Below are 20982 nucleotides of genomic sequence, written 5' to 3'. Positions count from 1 at the left end.
TTGCAGTAGGCAGAGCTATGCAAATCATCTCTTTCCACCCCAGTCTAATCCACAGCGCTTGGATCCGCCAAGCGTGCAATGCTGCCGATTAGTTTCTAAATTTACACAGCCAACCAATTCCTACCTGTGGACACGTGTTTCGGGCTTTAGGCCCTCATCAGCACAGGGCTGGAATTGGTTGGCTGTATGGAGTGGGGCTCGGTGAGCAAGCGATACATATATGCTAGCCACCTTAGGGATATATGTATCGCTTAGCCACGTAGTATATTGCCCAGTCACATAGCATATTGCCCAGTCACGTAGTATATTGCCCAGCCATGTAGTATATTGCCCAGTCACATAGTATATTGCCCAGCCACGTAGTATATTGCCCAGCCACGTAGTATATTGCCCAGTCACATAGTATATTGCCCACCCACGTAGTATATTGCCCAGCCACGTAGTATATTGCCCAGCAATCTAATATATAAAGCTGAATGTGTGTATGTGTGTATGTGTGTATGTATGTCCGGGATTGGCATCTGCACCGTCGCAGCTACAGCCACAAATTTTTGCACAGTCACACGTCTGGACCCCGAGAGCGTCATAGGCTATGTTGTGAGGCGAAATTTTAACCCCGCGCGTTCCAATTCACCAAACAATTTTGCCCCTATCTACATAATGGGGAAAAAGTGAAAGGAAAAGTGTTGGACGCGTCACAGCTACAGCCACAAAATTTTGCACAGTCACACGTATGGAACCTGAGAGCGTCATAGGCTATGTTGTGAGGTGAAATTTTAACCCCGCGCTTTCCAATTCACCAAACAATTTTGCTCCTATCTACACAATGCGAAAAATTGAAAGGAAAAGTGTAGGAGGCAAATTGACAGCGGCCAGATGTGAACAAGGGGGACTTAAAGAATGAGAGCGATGGCGCCAAAGAGTATATACCGTACAGTTGCTAAGGTGGGGCCCCGACATGGGATACTCACCACACACGGGGATATAAACACACACACAAAATGCGCCACACACTACCACATGCTTGAACACATATTACCCTCAGCACACATTTCACCACAAATACACCAACCTCGCCACATAAAAGTCGAAACACAAAAGTCGCCACTCAAAACTCGCCACGCGCAGAACTCGCCACATGCAAAAACTAGGCTCTTGCAAAACTCGCCACAATTGCAAAACTCACCTCATGGAAAACTCGCCACACGCAAAACTTGCACACGCGGAAAAATTGCCACATGCACAAAAGTTGCAACACATGCAAAAGTTGCCTCACACAAAACTTTCACATACTCAAAAGGCACCACACATAAAACTCGCCACGCGCAAAACTCGCCATGCGCAAAACTTGCTGCACACAACTTGCTACACTAACCTGTCACATGCAACTCGACACACAAAAAGTTGCTACACGCATGTTGCCACACAAAACTCATCTCACAAAAGTCGCTACATGCATGTCGCCACACGCAACTCAACACACACAACTTGACAAACTAAACTCGCCCTAAAACACACACAAGTCTGGTATTATCCTTCAAAAATAAAAATCTGATTAATAAGCAGACAAACTACAACAAATGTACCATATAGGAAATACGGCAGCTGTCAGTCACATGACCTGTCTATTATGTGTATGTGTGAGCTAATATATACTGCCAGGGGCAGGGCTTCCTGTTGGCTGGGGATTTATCAGGCTGCCAATTTAGCTTACAAATACTGAGGTAAAAATACTGAGCAAATAACGTGAACGAGGTCTAATACAGGAGGAGATGACACACAGGTATATACTATATAGAGGAGGAGATGACATACAGGTACATATATATACAGGAGGAGCTGACACACAGGTATATACTATATACAGGAGCAGATGACCTACAGGTATATACTATATACAGGAGGAGATGACATACAGGTATATGCTATATATAGAAGATGACATGCAGGTATATACTATATACAGGAGGAGATGACACAGATATATACTATATACAGGGGAGATGAGACACAGGTATATACTATATACAGGAGGAGATGACATACAGGTATATACTATATATAGAAGGAGATGACATTCAGGTATATACTATAGGGGAGATGAGACACAGCAGGTATATACTATATACAGGGGAGATGACATACAGGTATATACTATATACAGGAGATGACATACAGATGTATACTATATATAAGGGAGATGACAAACATGTATATACTGAGGTGATGAGGTGAAAATGAGAGGTGTGAGGTGAAAATGAAAAGGTGTGAGTGCAAAATGAGAGGAGTGAGGAAAAATAGTGGAGTGATCAGAAAATGACAGATGTCAGGTTGAAATGACAAGTGTTAGGGGGGAATGAGAGGAGTGAGGGAGAAAATGAGAGGTGGGAGGGGGAAAATGAAAGATGTGATTGGGAAAATGAGAGGCGTGATGGCAAAATAAGACAAGTGAGGTGCTATAACTAACCACAGATATTTACTATGCCCAGGCAACGCCGGGCTCTTCAGCTAGTGTAGTATATTGCCCAGCCACGTAGTATATTGGCCAGCCACGTAGTATATTGCCAGCCACGGAGTATATTGCCCAGTCACGTATTGCCCAGCCACATAGTATATAGCACAGCCCACGTAGTACGGTATATTGCCCAGCCACATAGTATATAGCAGAGCCACGTAGTATATTGCCCAGTCACGTAGTATATTGCCCAGTCATGTAGTATATTGCCCAGCCACATAGTATATAGCAGAGCCACGTAGTATATTGCCCAGTCACATAGTATATTGCCCAGCCACATAGTATATAGCAGAGCCACGTAGTATATTGCCCAGTCACTTAGTATACAGCACAGAGCCACGTAGTATAGAGACTTAAAAATAAAAATAAACATATACTCACCTATAGCCAGTTGAAGTCCTGCTATACTTACCCTCCGCCGTGTTTCTCGCTCCTCTCCACGCTCCTGGGACTGCTCCATTGCAAGCGGAAGCTTGCGGTCCCGTCCCAGGGCTGGTGTGAGCAGGACCTATGATGACGTCGCGGTCACATGACCGTGATGTTACAGCAGGTCCTTGTCGCACACCAGCCCTGGGATGGGACCGCAAGCTTCCGCTTGCAATGGAGCAGTCCCGGGAGCGTGGAGGGGAGCGAGAAAGGCGGCGGAGGGTGAGTATAGCAGGTTTTTTGTTTTTTTAACATGACATATTTTTACTATTGATGCTGCATAGGCAGCATCAATAGTAAATAGTTGGGGACACACAGGGTTAATAGCAGCGGTAACGGAGTGCATTACACCGCGGGCCGTTACCGCTGCCATTAACCCTATGTGAGCGGTGAGTGGAGGGGATTACGGTGCGGGCGTCGGGCAGTGAGTGCAGGGGAGTAGGGGAGGGACTAATCGGACTGTGGCCGTCGCTGATTGGTCACAGCAGCCATGACAGGCAGCTGCCGAGACCAATCAGCGAATGAATAACCGTGACAGAAGGACAGATAGACAGACGGAAGTACCCCTTAGACAATTATGTATATAGATTGTCATCATTTTACAGTTTACAGTCAATGCAGCTGATGTATTTATATTAGAATTATGGGCTGTACTCGTATCATTAATCATAATGATTTATTATCGTTTTCCAACGTGCGTGAAAAAATATTGTCTGGGATTTTTTGATATGCTATCAAGAAAAAATTAAAAGTCAAGTTGGAAACAAGATTGCAGCATATAGTTGGAGCGCCCCCAGACGCAGGGCCGCAGGGTACTCGGTACCGGTCCTCTCTGTCTCAATTCTAGGGTTGTCACGGTGGCTGGACCCGGTCCGTGACCCTGCTAAGGGTCGTCCAATGAAGGGGATGCAAGTTTGTCAAGGTTTCGTGACGCCACCTGTGGTATTCGGTCAGGGTGACCGACGCTGCTTGGGGTCCACTGGGGTGGTGTTATGGCAGCTAGATGGTATACCTTCCCACAGGTGAAGTATGTCCCCAGGGCGTCCCAGTAGTATAGGTGGTGATGATGTGAGGCGCGGTTAATAAAGAGGACACAGGGTTGCAGTCTCTTTACCTTTTACTGAAGGCTTCGGGATCCGCAATCCAGAGCACTGCTAACAAGGCTGGCTGAGACTGGCCGGTCCGAAGGCACATCCAGAGTTCCCTTTGCAGGTGGAAATCGTTGCCTACCTACTAGCGCCTGTGTGTTGTAGTCCTTCCATGCTGAGCACCACGGGATAGTCCTCACAACTCTCGTATCAGTTCTTTCTCTTCTCCGTCCCCCAAGTTTATCTGGCTAGGACGTACCCGTATGACGGGTAGGCTCGGAGCTATTCTGGGACCCTAGAGACGCCCCTCTCCACGTTTGCCCCCTATGTCTGCTTAGGTGATTTAAGGTAGACAGCCAACCTATAATCAACTGTCTTGCCGCTGTTTGAAGTAATGCTTGGAGTCAGTTACTTCCTCGACGTTCCGGCCACCGGCTACGCGCCTCAATAGGATGTTGCCGTTCTCGGGGCACGACTCCTACTGGTTCTATCTCCTTTTGCTGTGATCTCGTTTCTCACTTCTCCACAATACACTTTGCTTCGTGTCCTTTCTTAGGATGCCGCCGCAAGGTAGTGCAGGCGCGGCTCCGTCACGTTCTGTCCTTTCTGCTAGGTACCTGCCAGGAACCCACCCCTGACAGGTCCTCCCTAGAGCTCTCCCAGGCTGCGTTCTGACTAACTTCCTATCCAACCCCCAGTTTTACCAGAGTGTGAGGAGTGGCCTAATACATAGTGCCTCTTGCTCCCCCTGGTGGCCGGAGTGTGAAGTGTAATGTGTGACTGTGATACCTAGTCAGGTGAACTCCTTTAGTGCAATCAGACATAACATCACTCCCCTTAGTGGCAGAGCGACATTACTGCAACGACCAGGACTCTGGGGCGCTGCATAATCCCTGGCATCAATGGTGATACCTTCATGTACAGATCAAGAATAGTGATGGCGGATCCCCTGGATGTTTGGGTCCGCCGGGTTCGGCCCAACATTTTAAAAAAAGTCTGTTTCGGGTACCGGAACATTACCCGAACCCGGACCACATTCAGGTGAATGTGAATCCCGAACATCCATTGTTTGCCATGCTGTTATCTGCAAGCACTGCCTCTAATAGTCAGTAAGATCATTACCACTGGTCAGAGAGCAGTTCCTATGCTGTCAGATGACAGCGTGAGCCGGCATCTGTAACAAGTTTACTGCCGGTCACAAAGGCATCGGCTGATGTGAGTACTACTCCCATCAGCTTATGCCTGTTGTTGCTGATAACAGCAAGAGCAGGCGCTGCTGATGGGAGTATTCCTCAGCCAGTGCCTGCACTATAAACAAATAAATACAAGTTTAAAAATATGACGTGGAGTCCTTTTTATTTTTGATAACCAGTATGGCAAAACTGACAGCTGCAGACTGCAACCCTGAGCTGTCAGCTGTGTCATGGCTGGTTATCAAGAGTACAGGGGTCCCCATGCTGTTCTTTTTTAATTATTTAAATAAATAATTTAAAGAAACGCTATGGGGTCCCCCATTTTTGACAAACTGCCAAGCTATAGCAGACAGCTAGGGCCTGGTATTCTAAGGCTGGTAAGGGGCCATGGATATTCTGGCGCTTTGCCCAGCTCTTCCCACTTGCCCTGTGGCGGTGGAAAGTTGGGTTAATATTTGTGGGGTTGATGTCACCTTAGTATTGTCAGGTAACATCAACCCCACAATTTAAAAATGGAGAGGCGTCACAGATTCCTTTTAATTTAAATAAAAACCAATTTATACTCACATTACGCCCATTTCATTGAAGCCATTGTCCTATCTAAAAAATCAGAAAATAATGACAAAAATACTCACCTTACACCCAATCCGCCGATGCCCATGTCCCCTGTAAAAAAAAAGAAAAATAATAAACAACCATATCCCTCATCTGTCTGAAGTGCAGCTAATCCTTACTGCGCCATGACGATTCGGATGATTTGGAGAGCAGCTCCCCCATCATTACACTGCATGGAGTAATGATACTCCTGCCAGTGTCTAGCACTGAGCTCCAGTGAGAAAATTCACTGAGTTCATAGCTGAACCCCTGTGAACTTACTTATGGCACCGCTGTAAGTGCAGTGGTGCAGTAAGTAAGTTCACCGGGGCTCAACTATGAACTTCAGTGAACTTTTCCATATAATGCGCCAAATCTGTTGCCTAGCTTCGCTCTTCCCACTTGCCCTGGTGTGGTAGCAAGTGGGGTAATAGATTTGGAAGGTTGATGTCACCTTTGTACTGTCAGGTGACATCAAGCCCAGAGGTTAGTAATAGAGAGGTGTCTATAACACTCCTCTTTTACTAACCCCATAGTAAAAGTTTGTAAATAGATACACGGCAAGAATAAAATCCTTTATTTGAAATAAATGTTCCCACTATTTTACACATTTAATTAAAAATAAAAAACACACTTATACTCACCTTAATGCCTAATCCCCTATGCCCTTGTCCCCTGTAAAAAAAAAAAAAAAACATATCCCTCACTTCTCCGAAGTGGAAAGAATCCATACTAATCCACGCTGTAATCCATCTGTGCGACTGGTGCTCTTCAGCATGAGCGGTGGCATCATGCTCCCATTAATGCTGAGAAGCAGAGGAGAATGAGCTGCAGCGAATGGGTCCCTGAAAAAGTTTCACGGTGCAGCACTGAGCTCAGTGAGTTCACCACAGTTCACCTTGAGAAACGTCTTACGGTGAACTCACTGAGCTCCGCGCTGCCCCGTGAGACTTTTTCTCACGGTGTTAGCTGTGATTTCACCTAGGTCATCGTAGTTCATCGACCTGGATCACAATGAAGTGAAATGGGAATGCAGCGGTAATCTCGATGATGTCACCACTAGTCATACATATCATACAAAATAGTTAATAAATAACATTTCGCCTATATGTCTACTTTATATCTGCACCATTTTTTAAATATATTTTTTATTAGCGATTTAGAAGGGTTAAAAATTGTTCAGCAATTTCTCATTTTTAAACAAAATTTACAAAACCATTTTTTAAGAACCACATCATAGTTGAAGTGACTTTGGGGGCCTTACATTATAGAAAATCCCTAAAAGTGACACTATTCTAAAAACTTCAACCCTCAAAACCACATTCAAGAAGTTTATTAGCCTTTCTGGTGCTTCACAGAAATTAATGCAATGTGGAAGGAAAAATGTTTACTTTATTCCACAAAAATATTACTTTAGCCCCAATCTTTTTTTTCATTTTCACAAGGCTAACAGGAGAAAATGGACCCAAAACTTTGTTGTGCATTTTCTCATGAGTACGTCGATACCCCATATGTGGGGAAAAACTACTGTGTGGATGCATGGCAGGGCTTGGAATGGAAGGAGCACCGTTTGACAGGCAACCCCTCTACACACATCTTATAGCACAGGATCCTCCATTACCATTATGTGACGTCATAGCTGACCCTGCTCCTCCTCCCTTCACAATGACTTTTTACACAGTCATTAGATGCTGCTGCTGATTTTGCTGCTAATATACATGTGAATTTTCTGAAAAAACAGGAGTTTGAGTAAAAAAAAAACCTTAGTGGCCAGTGTGAACTTTGCAAGGTTTCTTATTTTTAATAAAGACTGTAATACAGAGGGGAAAAAATTAAAAAAAACATTGGCAACATTTTTTAAACAATATATTTAACAAAAAACTGATTTAAATTTGTCACTTATCACATTAATTAAAGAAAAATCTACCCTAAATGGTTAGTGTCTGTATTTTACATGTGCTCCTGCATGACTAAAGAAAAGAGAATTCTCATTAGGTAGAAATGCCACTTTTCGTCTAGTGTTTAGGAAATGTTTAGATGTAGAAAATTGGTGTTTTACCGTAAAGCCCCAATACACATTAGACTAATGTCATCTTTTGCCGACGGTCTAATACTTATGGGGGCGCCTGCCAATTGATGGTCAGGAAAGATGTAATTGAGAGTGTCCAATTTTGGATGATCGCATTGTTTTCCCAGAGATAGACCCTTAGCCAGTTTGTCAGGGGATAAACCGAGGGGATCACGGATCACGCAGATCCCACCACTGACAACAATTTGTCATGGGTAACAGCAGGGGTAATTGCACAGATCCCACCACTGCTACCAATTTGTCACAGATAACAGCAGCAAGAATCGCGCTCATCACACTGCTGCCATCAATTTGTCAGGAAGACACAACTCCGCTGTCTCTAGTAGTCAGGACCATTACGCAATTGGTTGACAAGTGATGGACGAGCCCACAGCTGCTTCACTACTATTGGGGAACGCATAGTGAGCATCTGGTATATACATGTAAGGGTTCCGGATGTTACTTGGAGCCTGCTTTGCCCTTGTCCAAAATGGAGTCTGGTACTTTGCCCTGCCCTTGAACTTCCTGTCTGTCCTGCTATTTTAGTCCAGGTCAGGAGATTCTCCTTGCCTGAGAGATTTGCTGTTGGCTCCTGAGCTTCTGCCTGTTTGCTCCTGGACTCCCTGCTGCTGCTTGATGCTCTACCTCTCCACGTTCAGCTGCCTTCAGTCCTCTATGATCCTGACAGGGGTCTCATATTGTCCGGACTTCTAATGAGGAGCTGCTCGCCTCTGAATCTACTGTACTGTGGTCAGTAAGAAATCCTGAGATCATTATCTCTTCTCGAACTGTGTCTGCTGGGGTGCGGTGTTGGACTTGAGCTCCACCGATTTATTACTGGACTTCCACATATAAGAGCCATGCGTGCTGGTGATCATATTATTACTGGACTTCCACATATAAGTGCAGTGTGCGCTTCTGATCATATTATTACTGGACTTTCACATTTAAGTGCTGTGTGCATTCTCACTCATATTACTGCTGGACTTCCTCATTTGAGTGCTGTGTGCATTCCTGCATTATATTACTGCTTGACTGGTTCCTATTAGCAGCCGTGCCCTGCTATTCAGTTTGCTGAACGTTTCTGTATTGTGCTGTGTACTTCGCTACAATTGCAGGAAGATCTGTTAGTTTTTGTCCCACTTCCCAATTTGTTAAATACACTTGTTTGCCTCAGCTTTGGTCTCAGATTTGTTTTATTCCACGCTATCAGATTCCATAGTACCCACATAATTGTTACAATACACCTCTGATTCCAGCGCATGGAATACATCTATATATATAAGAGGCATCGTAATTACTCGCTAATCCCGCCCCCTGCACAATATCTCCGCCCCCACCACATCACCACACATAATCCCGCCCCCACCCCATTACCTCAGACAATCCTGCCCCACCACATCACCACACACAATCCCGCCCCCCACCACATTACCACACACAATCCGCACCACATCACCACACATAATCCTGCCCACCCAACACATCACCACACATAATACCGCCCCCCACCCCATTACCACACACAATCCTGCCCCCCCACCACATTACCACACACAATCCCACCCCCCATTCCATTACCACACAATCCCGCCCCCACCACATTACCACACACAATCCCGCCCCTCACCATATTACCACACACAATCCCACCCCCACCACATTACCACACACAATCCTGCCCCCCACATTACCACACACAATCCCGCCCCCCCATATTACCACACGAGGCTCTGTCCCCACACATTACCACACGATGCTCCATCCCCACACATTACCACACGAGGCTCCGTCCCCACACATGGCCACACAAGGCCCATTCAATCAAGTAAATAAAGAAACCAGACAATGTTTGGAAATAATGGCCGTGTCATTTATTTTTGAGTTACTTAAAGATCCAATCACATACCAGTTTAACTTTAAAACTTAACTTTTAAATTAACCACCAGTTTTTAAAAAACCACCGTAAATGACCAATCCACCCAATAAGGGCGATTTCCCCACAAAATAAATGATCACGACAGGTAAAGACTTAAAATAAGGGAGGGAGGGTGGGATCTTCGGTTTCTTCAGGTAACCGATGAGTGAGGTAAAATCCAAAATACAGGGCTTTTTATAACCCATAAAAAGCCCGCCAAACCACAGTCCACCAATGAGAAACCGTTATTTCCAGCGCCAAACAGCTGGAAATAACCAGTTTAAACCGCTCATGGCATAGTTACCACAGCTAACTCCTTATTGTAAATTTACCTCATAAAAACACCACAGATCGGCAAACAGCCTTCATTCAGGGCCTGTGTGTCCATGAGACCCCCCCTATAATTCTTTATTATGGACGGGGGAGGGCTTACATGGCCACACAAGGCCCATTCAATCAAGTAAATAAAGAAACCAGACAATGTTTGGAAATAATGGCCGTGTCATTTATTTTTGAGTTACTTAAAGATCCAATCACATACCAGTTTAACTTTAAAACTTAACTTTTAAATTAACCACCAGTTTTTAAAAAACCACCGTAAATGACCAATCCACCCAATAAGGGCGATTTCCCAAACGCCATGGCTCAAGGAGACATGGCCCCCCCACTAAGCCACAGCCATTTTTCCACCATTGTCTGAATATTCAAATTAAATATATCTAAACCTATATCTGAAAGATGAATCAAATCATTTCTGTAAAGCCCAGGTAAAAAACCCTCCAAATCTTCGTGCCTGAAGGAAAACCCATTAACCATGGGGAAGAATTTTGCCATCTCTCTGTTCACTCTTTTTCTTATCTTCTCCAAAAAGGACAAAGAACCCTTATTCCATAACAACCTAGGAATGATCTCAGAAAAAACAAACGACGTATAGGGAAAAGATTGCTTAAGAAAAATAACGTCTGCTCTCAAAGTAGCAATTAAGTCAAGAGTCTTGATTTTTCCAAGATCATTCCCGGCTAAGTGCAAAATCACCAAATCTGGGTGAGGAAGATAAAAACAACACTTGTTAAATTCAGTAACTAGTCTATCCCAAGACATGCCTCGAACGCTGTGCCAAAACATTTGCACAGTCTCATGTCTGAATGAAAGATTCTCAGAGTAGGAACGATGAAAAGCTCTCTTCTGCGCCCAATATATAAAGGAATGTCCTAGAATCCAGACAACCCTGGGACCTGAAAGCAAACTTAAAGTTAATTGTCATATAAATCATGGCGCACATAAAGTCTAAACCTACCCGATTCCCACCTGCCCAACTTCATTATTTCAGAATCATGAAGGCCAGATCTTGCCGCCTCAGTTGCTGCTCCTATTCTAAAGGAATGCGATGTAAACCTTAAGTGCTCTTTACCTAATAACCGTAAACATTTTTTAAAAACCGCATTGAACTGAAAAATGGTTGCAGGAGTGCCATCCCCGTGAACAAATAGAGGGCCCAAAACGCAGGGCCTAATGTACAACCAATTCCTGGTGTTAAGAACTGGGCAAAAGTTCTGTTCCGGCAAAGCATTAATTCTCAACCTAATACCCCTACCCATTTGATCAGTCTTTGATCGCCGAACAAATAAAAATAAATGGGACTCGTACAAAGTCACGTCCGAGGCCATAAGCCCCGAAGGTTCCGATTTTTTAGATGAGACTAACTCCCCGACTCTTAAAGCGCCGAAAAATGCCAAAGCAAAAGCTGAAGAAAACAAAAGGGTCTCAAAAGAATCAAGACAAACCGACTGAAGAGTAGAGCAAAGATCTCTCAATAAAGAAAGTGAAATAGGGCGTCTAGAGTCCGGCTTGAATTTAACTCTCCTGAAACCCTTCAAAAATTGTCTAATTGGAAATAGGCCAGTCAATGGCATTTTGCCAAATAATTTCAGAAAAAATGAAACTCCAGCAAGTGACTTTGCTACCGCCGAATAAGATAAGCCCTTCTGACATAAAAATTCCGCAAATCTTAAACCGGAAATAGGGCTAGAGACACAGAAATCAAAATTGTTCATACTACAAAATGAAATCCACTGCTGCCATGCAGCTGAATAATCAGCCCATGATCGCGCGGACAAAGAATGTTCAATAAAGTGAGGAATTAGTTCAGCACTATGTCCCAAATCTCCTGAGGGCAAGGCGTCGCGTCCACGTCTGCGTTGGGCACCTGTTGGCGAAACATTTGCCATTGTTGACTACATAGGGAATCCGTAATTGATGTTAATACACTTGTCCCAAACCTGGCTCTCAACCAGATGTTAAATTTCAGGCAAGTCAAAACTATCTGTCTCAAAATCCTAGCGGCCCACACGTTCTTGGATGAAAGGGTGTTAATTGAAAAAATAACGCCTTTATTGATGGAAAGAATTAGTATCCTGGCGTTCATCATCTGATGGCCCCACAGTCGCAAACCTACAAAAATAGAGAAAATTTCCAAGACCAAGGGGCTAGCTGTCAATTGGCTGGACATCCAAGACTCAGGCCATGGGTGGGCGAACCAATGCGTAGCAAACAAAATTCCGCAGTCCAAAATACCATTGGCTGAAAATGCAAAATTCAAATCGTCCGCCAAAACAAAAGGGGACTGCCAACAGGATTTGCCATTGAATTCAGCTAGAAACGACAGCCAAATCCTGGCATCTTCTTTCAAATCCGATGACACCCTAATGTGGGACTCCGGGGAGGAAAAACCTATTGTTGCGTCATAAAGCCGTCTGGAAAAAACCCTGCCCACAGGAATGATGCGTAAAGCAAAATTTAAAAGCCCTAATAGAGATTGCATCTCCTTCAAAGTCACTTTCTTTCTTAACAAAAATCTTTTCAAAGCTTCGCGTAGTTTAAAAATCTTTTCTTCAGGCAACCTGCATTCCATTTTGGTGGAATCCAAGGTGATGCCCAAGAATTCAATAATTTCCGTGGGAAGGCAAGTTTTATCATGTGCCAGAGGTACCCCAAAGGTGCTGCACATATCAATGAAGCTATTTAGTGTTGCAAGGCAATTACCCGAATGAGGGGGGCCGACAAAAAGGAAATCGTCCAGATAGTGGAGAATACCGGCATCCTGAACATTATAATCCAAAACCCAGTGTAAGAAGGACGAAAAATTTTCAAAATAAAAACAGGATAACGAAAACCCCATGGGGAGACATCTGTCAAAAAAATATTGATTCTCAAAATGGAAACCTAAGGAATTAAAACCAGATGGATGAACGGGGAGCAATCTAAATGCGGACTTTATATCAGATTTCGCCATTAATGCGTTCCTGCCAAACTTTCTAAGTAAATTGATAGCAGAGTCAAAGGACGAATAAGTGACTGAAGAACAAGCTTTGTCCACCTCATCATTAAGGGAGGAACCACTGAGATAAGATAAATGGTGGATCATACGGAAACTACCAGGTTCCTTCTTAGGGACAAAACCTAATGGAGAGATCCGAAAATTTGAAAAAGGGGGACAAGAAAAGGGGCCTGAAATCCGACCCAATTTTAACTCTTCATTAATCTTTTTTCTGGCCACTTCGTGATGAAAATTCAAAGAGGATAAATTTTTTACCATGACGCATCCAGGGCCTTTAAATTGCGGTATTTCAAAACCTATAGAAAAACCGGAAAGTAACAGATTACTGCTCTCCCGATTTGGGTAAATGCTTAGCCACCAAAGCATTTCTCCCAGTCTCACCGGAGTCTGAGCTTTTTGGAATAGGATCTCTGGGAGCTGATTGAGAGGATTGCTTACGAAAGCATTTAGACATGGGGTGTGGGTGACCGCAGAAGGAGCATTCGTGGCGAAATCTGCATGAGTTATTCCACCTACAAGCCGACTCATTAAATGCAAAACAAACTCCCTTCTTGGCTAAACTAGAAACTGGTTGTTTACTTGTGTAGTGTCTTTGTGGCAACATAAGGTTAATCCACAAACCTACATCCTTTACCCCCCAATTAACGTCTGGGTGCACCGCTAATTTTTGTCTAAAAGCTTCATCGTAATGAAGCCATGCCATACCTCCGAAATTGCGGTACGCTTCTAAAATAATGTCAATATGCTGAAACAATTTACTGCATAAATTAGGAAACTTCTCTCCCAAAACGGCTGAGTAGATTGAAAAGGCCTGAATCCAATTGTTAAAGGACTTCAGAGAGCCGCGTTTAAAATCATCTACCTCAGATTTATCCTCTTTCTTCTCAGATCTACTCAGCTGATCTTTCCTGGGAAGAAGAGAGAACAAATCTATATAACTATTATTCCAAATGAGCTCTTTAGTTACGGAGCTCAAATGGAAACCCAATGGGGTAAGGTCACAGGTCAATGCCTCTTTAAAGGGGTTCTGGGGGGGAGGGTTACAGTCAATACTAGAACTAATTAAGGAGGATGGGAGAGGGTTAACAGCTCCCCCCAAAGATTCTGACAGAACACTTTTAATAATATCCCTAAGCTGATGATGAGGAACAGACAGGGGCACATTAAGCATCTCACCCCTTCCTGAATGAAGTCCTCCGGTCGTCCGATCTGCTGAGGAGCCAGTACTCCAGCCCTGAGGACAGGGCAAGTACTGCTGTGGTTGAGCCGGCGAATCCAAGTTCTGCCCATCATCCGAGTCCACTTCTTGGGCGATGATAGGAGGTGCCTGCGGCTGCAGGCTGGAGACCGGTGCTGTGGTAGAAGCTGCTGCCTGACAGGCCGATGCCCCAGCAGCGCTTTTACGGCCGCGGGGGGCGGGTAACCTGCAGGCAGCTTGATCCGGCGTCTCCGGTGCCACCAGCGCCGCCCGGTGGCCGCTCTGGGAATCTCGTGCCGGGCTGCGAGACTTCGTGGAGGATGGTCGGTGGGACCTCCTACGTACATCCGGTGCACGGCTGCCGGACCTTGTCAGATGCTGCGGCGGTGAGTAAGATCTCCGGGGCGTCTTCTTCCTCCCCCGGCTGGAATGGTCCGCCGCCAGCTCTCCCACTTGACTCGGCGGGCATACCGGGGGCAGCGGCACCGGAGTAAGGGGGGTGGCGTCGGAAGCTGCCAGTAAAGGTTTTACAGCAAGGCAGCTCCTAAGCCAGTCCGCCCCGTCCTCTTGGCCGGCCCTCGACAGGATCTGCTGTAACAGGCTCTCCATCCTTCTCCAGGTATCTTCGGTTTCTTCAGGTAACCGATGAGTGAGGTAAAATCCAAAATACAGGGCTTTTTATAACCCATAAAAAGCCCGCCAAACCACAGTCCACCAATGAGAAACCGTTATTTCCAGCGCCAAACAGCTGGAAATAACCAGTTTAAACCGCTCATGGCATAGTTACCACAGCTAACTCCTTATTGTAAATTTACCTCATAAAAACACCACAGATCGGCAAACAGCCTTCATTCAGGGCCTGTGTGTCCATGAGACCCCCCCTATAATTCTTTATTATGGACGGGGGAGGGCTTACATTACCACACAAGGCTCCGTCCCCCCACATTACCACACGAGGCTCCATCCCCCCACATTACCACACGAGGCTCCATCCATACACATTACCACACGAGGCTCCGTCCCCCCACATTACCACACGAGGCTCCATCCCCCACATTACCACACGAGGCTCCGTCTACACACATTGCCACACGAGGTTCCGTCCACACACATTACCACATGAGGCTCGGTTCCCCCACATTACCACACGATGCTCCGTCCCCACACTTTACCACACGAGGCTGCGTCCTCACACATTACCACACAAGGCTCTGTCCCCACACATTACCACACGAGGCTCCGTCCCCACACATTACCACACGAGGCTACGTCCCCACACATTACCACACGAGGCTCCGTCCCCACACATTAACACACGAGGCTTCATCCCCACATATTACCAAGAATACCATTGGACACTAGCGAAAATTGCGATATCCTGTTTAAGTTAACAAGAAAACAATTCCCACTTTGTCTGGCTTATTCCATAACAATTACAAAATCGCAAGGACAAACATTCGATAATATTTTCCTCCTCCTACCTGATCCTGTATTCACACATGGTCAATTATACACTGCATTCTCTAGAGTAACAAGTTGTAAAGGTCTTTCAGTTCAAATTGTAACTGGTAGAAGTCAAGGAAGGATCTTTGAAAATGACGAAAATGACTATACATTTAATTGTGTTTACAGAGAAATTTTAACTTAATTTATGTTTCGTTATGAAATTTGTTTAGATGCTGGAATGAATAAAAAAACGCACATCTTACTGAATCCAGTTTGTTTTTGATTTTACACCGTGAATAAAATGTATTATTAGTATTATTCAGAATTGTAATGATTATTGTTATTAACTTCATTTTAAGTTAATTTACCACCTGCATAAGCGCTATTGAATGTTGTAATTATTTACTTTAGTATAATCACCAGCAGCGTTAATAAGATAGCAATGAGCGTGCCGAGCATTAGCTAACTGGAAACAGCTAGTATACAGTGGGGCAAAAAAGTATTTAGTCAGTCAGCAATAGTGCAAGTTCCACCACTTAAAAAGATGAGAGGCGTCTGTAACTTACATCATAGGTAGACCTCAACTATGGGAGACAAACTGAGAAAAAAAAATCCAGAAAATCACATTGTCTGTTTTTTTTAACATTTTATTTGCATATTATGGTGGAAAATAAGTATTTGGTCAGAAACAAACAATCAAGATTTCTGGCTCTCACAGACCTGTAACTTCTTCTTTAAGAGTCTCCTCTTTCCTCCACTCATTACCTGTAGTAATGGCACCTGTTTAAACTTGTTATCAGTATAAAAAGACACCTGTGCACACCCTCAAACAGTCTGACTCCAAACTCCACTATGGTGAAGACCAAAGAGCTGTCAAAGGACACCAGAAACAAAATTGTAGCCCTGCACCAGGCTGGGAAGACTGAATCTGCAATAGCCAACCAGCTTCTAGTGAAGAAATCAACAGTGGGAGCAATAATTAGAAAATGGAAGACATACAAGACCACTGATAATCTCCCTCGATCTGAGGCTCCACGCAAAATCCCACCCTGTGGGGTCAGAATGATCACAAGAATGGTGAGCAAAAATCCCAGAACCACGCGGGGGGACCTAGTGAATGAACTGCAGAGAGCTGGGACCAATGTAACAAGGCCTACCATAAGTAACACACTACGCCACCATGGACTCAGATCCTGCAGTGCCAGACGTGTCCCACTGCTTAAGCCAGTACATGTCCGGGCCCGTCTGAAGTTTGCTAGAGAGCATTTGGATGATCCAGAGGAGTTTTGGGAGAATGTCCTATGGTCTGATGAAACCAAACTGAAACTGTTTGGTAGAAACACAACTTGTCGTGTTTGGAGGAAAAAGAATACTGAGTTGCATCCATCAAACACCATACCTACTGTAAAGCATGGTGGTGGAAACATCATGCTTTGGGGCTGTTTCTCTGCAAAGGGGCCAGGACGACTGATCCGGGTACATGAAAGAATGAATGGGGCCATGTATCGTGAGATTTTGAGTGCAAACCTCCTTCCATCAGCAAGGGTATTGAAGATGAAACGTGGCTGGGTCTTTCAACATGACAATGATCCAAAGCACACCGCCAGGGCAACGAAGGAGTGGTTTCGTAAGAAGCATTTCAAGGTCCTGGAGTGGCCTAGCCAGTCTCCAGATCTCAACCCTATAGAAAACCTTTGGAGGGAGTTGAAAGTCCGTGTTGCCAAGCGAAAAGCCATAAACATCACTGCTCTAGAGGAGATCTGCATGGAGGAATGGGCCAACATACCAACAACAGTGTGTGGCAACCTTGTGAAGACTTACAGAAAACGTTTGACCTCTGTCATTGCCAACAAAGGATATATTACAAAGTATTGAGATGAAATTTTGTTTCTGACAAAATACTTATTTTCCACCATAATATGCAAATAAAATGTTAAAAAAACAGACAATGTGATTTTCTGGATTTTTTTTTCTCAGTTTGTCTCCCATAGTTGAGGTCTACCTATGATGTAAATTACAGACGCCTCTCATCTTTTTAAGTGATGGAACTTGCACTATTGCTGACTGACTAAATACTTTTTTGCCCCACTGTATATACCCGGAACAGTCATTGCCAACACCACAAAAACAAGACGAACTACTAGCTGCCACCACCAATCATTTATACAGACCGATTGGACACCTGTTGCAGGTATCATATGGCTTCATGGGTGCAGTTTACAGAGTAAGAGGAACAGAGCTATTAAATTTTATATTTTTTTTCCGTAAAAGTAGGCAGTGTTTATAAAAAATATACAAAGATGTTACAAAATGGGAAAAAAAACAATACTGTATATACAATTACATTTAATAAAAAAGAATAACGAAAGAGAGTACTAAACCTGATGTTGCAGAAATGGCTCTTATCTTTATGAACGGAAGAGTTCCGATTAGGAAAATGAAACACTTTCTCAGAGAACTGTGTCTTCCCAACCAAAATTCTGATTTTTATTAGATCAAGGTTACGCCCCATACCTCCCCTTGGTGAATTCATACGGGGGCTGGTCATGGGATGTGCTAGGTCTTTTAGAAGTTTACTTTTCTATAGAGTTGAAACATGGCATGGATAGCATCATTCATCTGGATTAGGTTGGATGTGTTCAGCTAGCCTTACAGTGATGTGAGTGAATGTGCTATGTACATCCCTTTGCTAAGATCCAGAAAATATATCTCTCATAAAAATTGGATAGATGCAAATCCCATTATTCATCACTAACCACTGGCTCCAGAAAATCTGAGACCAGATGAACAGATGAAGCTCTTGCCCGGGACATGTACTTCTACTCTTCTGAATATGCAAATCCTAGGTTTAATATCTGGTTCTTAGAGCAGATCTCGATTGTGTTTACATGGTCACTGCAGGAGGTCCTACTTCAATAGAAGTGTCAGCTCTCTCTCACTTCCTCAGTTAATTAGTTTCTCACTTCCCCAGTTTTAATTATTTTTTATTATTATTATTTATTTATATAGCACCATTAATTCCATGGTACTGTACATGAGAAAGGGGTTACATACAGAGTTATAGATATCGTTTACAGTAAACAAATTTACAGCGACAGACTGGTACAGAGGGGAGAGGACCCTGTCCTTGCGGACTTACATTCTATGGGATAGTGGGGAAGAGGCAGAAGGTAGGGGCGAGGCAGCGGCTCTGGCGATGGTGAGGCGGCGGCTCTGGCAATGGCGAGGCGGCAGAATGTTTATTGCAGGCTGTAGGCTTTCTTGAAGAGATGGGTTTTCAGGTTCCGTCTGAAGGAGCTGAGGGTGGTTGATAGTCGGATGTGTTGAGGCATGGAATTCCAGAGGATGGGGGATATTCGGGAGAAATCTTGGAGGCGGTTGTGTGAGGAACGAATAAGTGTGGAGGAGAGTAGGAGGTCTTGGGAGGATCGGAGATTACGTGAGGGAAGATATTGGGAGATTAGTTCAGAGATATAGGGAGGGGAGAGGTTGTGGATGGCTTTGTAGATCAGTGTTAGTAGTTTGAACTGGATTCGTTGGGGAATTGGGAGCCAGTGGAGGGATTTGCAGAGGGGAGAAGCAGGGGAGTAGCGAGGAGAGAGGTGGATTAGCCGGGCAGCAGAGTTGAGGACAGACTGGAGTGGTGCAAGAGAGTTAGCGGGGAGGCCACAGAGGAGGGTGTTGCAGTAGTCGAGGTGGGAGATGATGAGGGCATGCACAAGAGTTTTGGTAGATTGTGGCCTGAGGAACGAACGGATTCTGGCAATATTTTTGAGTTGGAGGCAACAGGAGGTGGCAAGAGTTTGGACGTGCGGTTTGAAGGACAGGGCAGAGTCGAGAGTTACCCAGAGGCAGCGGATTTCAGGTGCGGGAGAGAGCGTGATGCCGTTTACCATAATAGATACGTCAGATAGGTGGGATATGTGAGATGGGGGAAAGATGATGAGTTCGGTTTTGTCTATATTGAGTTTTAGGAAGCGAGAGGTGAAGAAGGAGGATATGGCTGACAGACACTTCGGGATTCTGGACAGCAGAGAGCTGACATCTGGGCCAGAGAGGTAGATCTGAGTGTCGTCCGCATACAGGTGGTACTGGAAGCCGCGGGACTTTATGAGTTGTCCTAGGCCAAGAGTATAGATGGAAAAAAGTAGGGGCCCTAGGACAGAGCCTTGAGGGACTCCGACAGAGAGAGGGCGGGATGAGGAGGTGGTGTGGGAGTGGGAAACGCTAAATCTGCGGTCGGAAAGGTATGAGGCAATCCAGGACAGGGCAAGGTCTTTGATACAAAGGGAAGAAAGAATCTGTAGCAGTAGGCAGTGATCGACTGTGTCGAAAGCAGAGGACAGGTCAAGAAGGAGGAGGATGGAGAACTGTCTGTTAGCTTTGGCTGTGAGTAAATCATTAGTAATTTTTGTCAGGGCAGTTTCGGTGGAGTGGTGGGGGCGGAAGCCTTTTTGGAGGTTGTCAAGGAGAGAGTTAGATGAGAGGTGGGAGGAAATTTGAGCATGGACATGCTGCTCAAGGAGTTTTGAAGCAAAAGGAAGCAGTGATATGGGGTGGTAGCTGGGCATAGCAGTTGGGTCAAGGTTAGTTTTTTTGAGGATGGGTGTGATGGTGGCATGTTTGAAGGCCGAGGGGAAGGTACCAGAAGATAGCGATAGTTTGAAGAGATGGGTTAGGGTTAGGGGAGCAGGTGGGAGGGGATGGGGTCAAGTGCACAGGTGGTGAGGTGCGATTTGGAAAAGAGGCGAGTAAGCTCTCCTTCAGTGATGTTGGAGAGGGAGGTTATTAGGGAAGGGCAGAGGTCTGGTATATGGAGTGGTTGGGGTCGTGGAACAGTAAAGGTTTGCCTTGTTTGGTCGATCTTGTTTTTGAAGTAGGTGGCAAAGTCCTCGGAGGAGATGAGGGGAGTTGGAGGTGGCAGTGATGGGCGGAGGAGGGAGGTAAATGTGCTGAATAGTTGTTTTGGGTTGTAGGATAGTGAAGATACAAGGTTAGTGAAATAGGTCTGTTTAGCGGAGGTGAGGGCTAATTTGAAGTCAAATGTAGCTTGTTTGAAAGCAATGAAGTCGTCTGGCAGGCGTGTTTTCTTCCAACTCTGCTCCGCAACCCTGGATGCTTGTCGAAGTTTTTTTGTGAGATTGTTATCCCAAGGTTGCCTATTGATTCGTCGTACTGTGCCATGCATGAGAGGGGCGA

Source organism: Ranitomeya imitator, chromosome 2 (assembly GCF_032444005.1).
Source record: "Ranitomeya imitator isolate aRanImi1 chromosome 2, aRanImi1.pri, whole genome shotgun sequence".
Classification (NCBI taxonomy): domain Eukaryota; kingdom Metazoa; phylum Chordata; class Amphibia; order Anura; family Dendrobatidae; genus Ranitomeya; species Ranitomeya imitator.
This window is presented reverse-complemented; position numbering follows the sequence as displayed.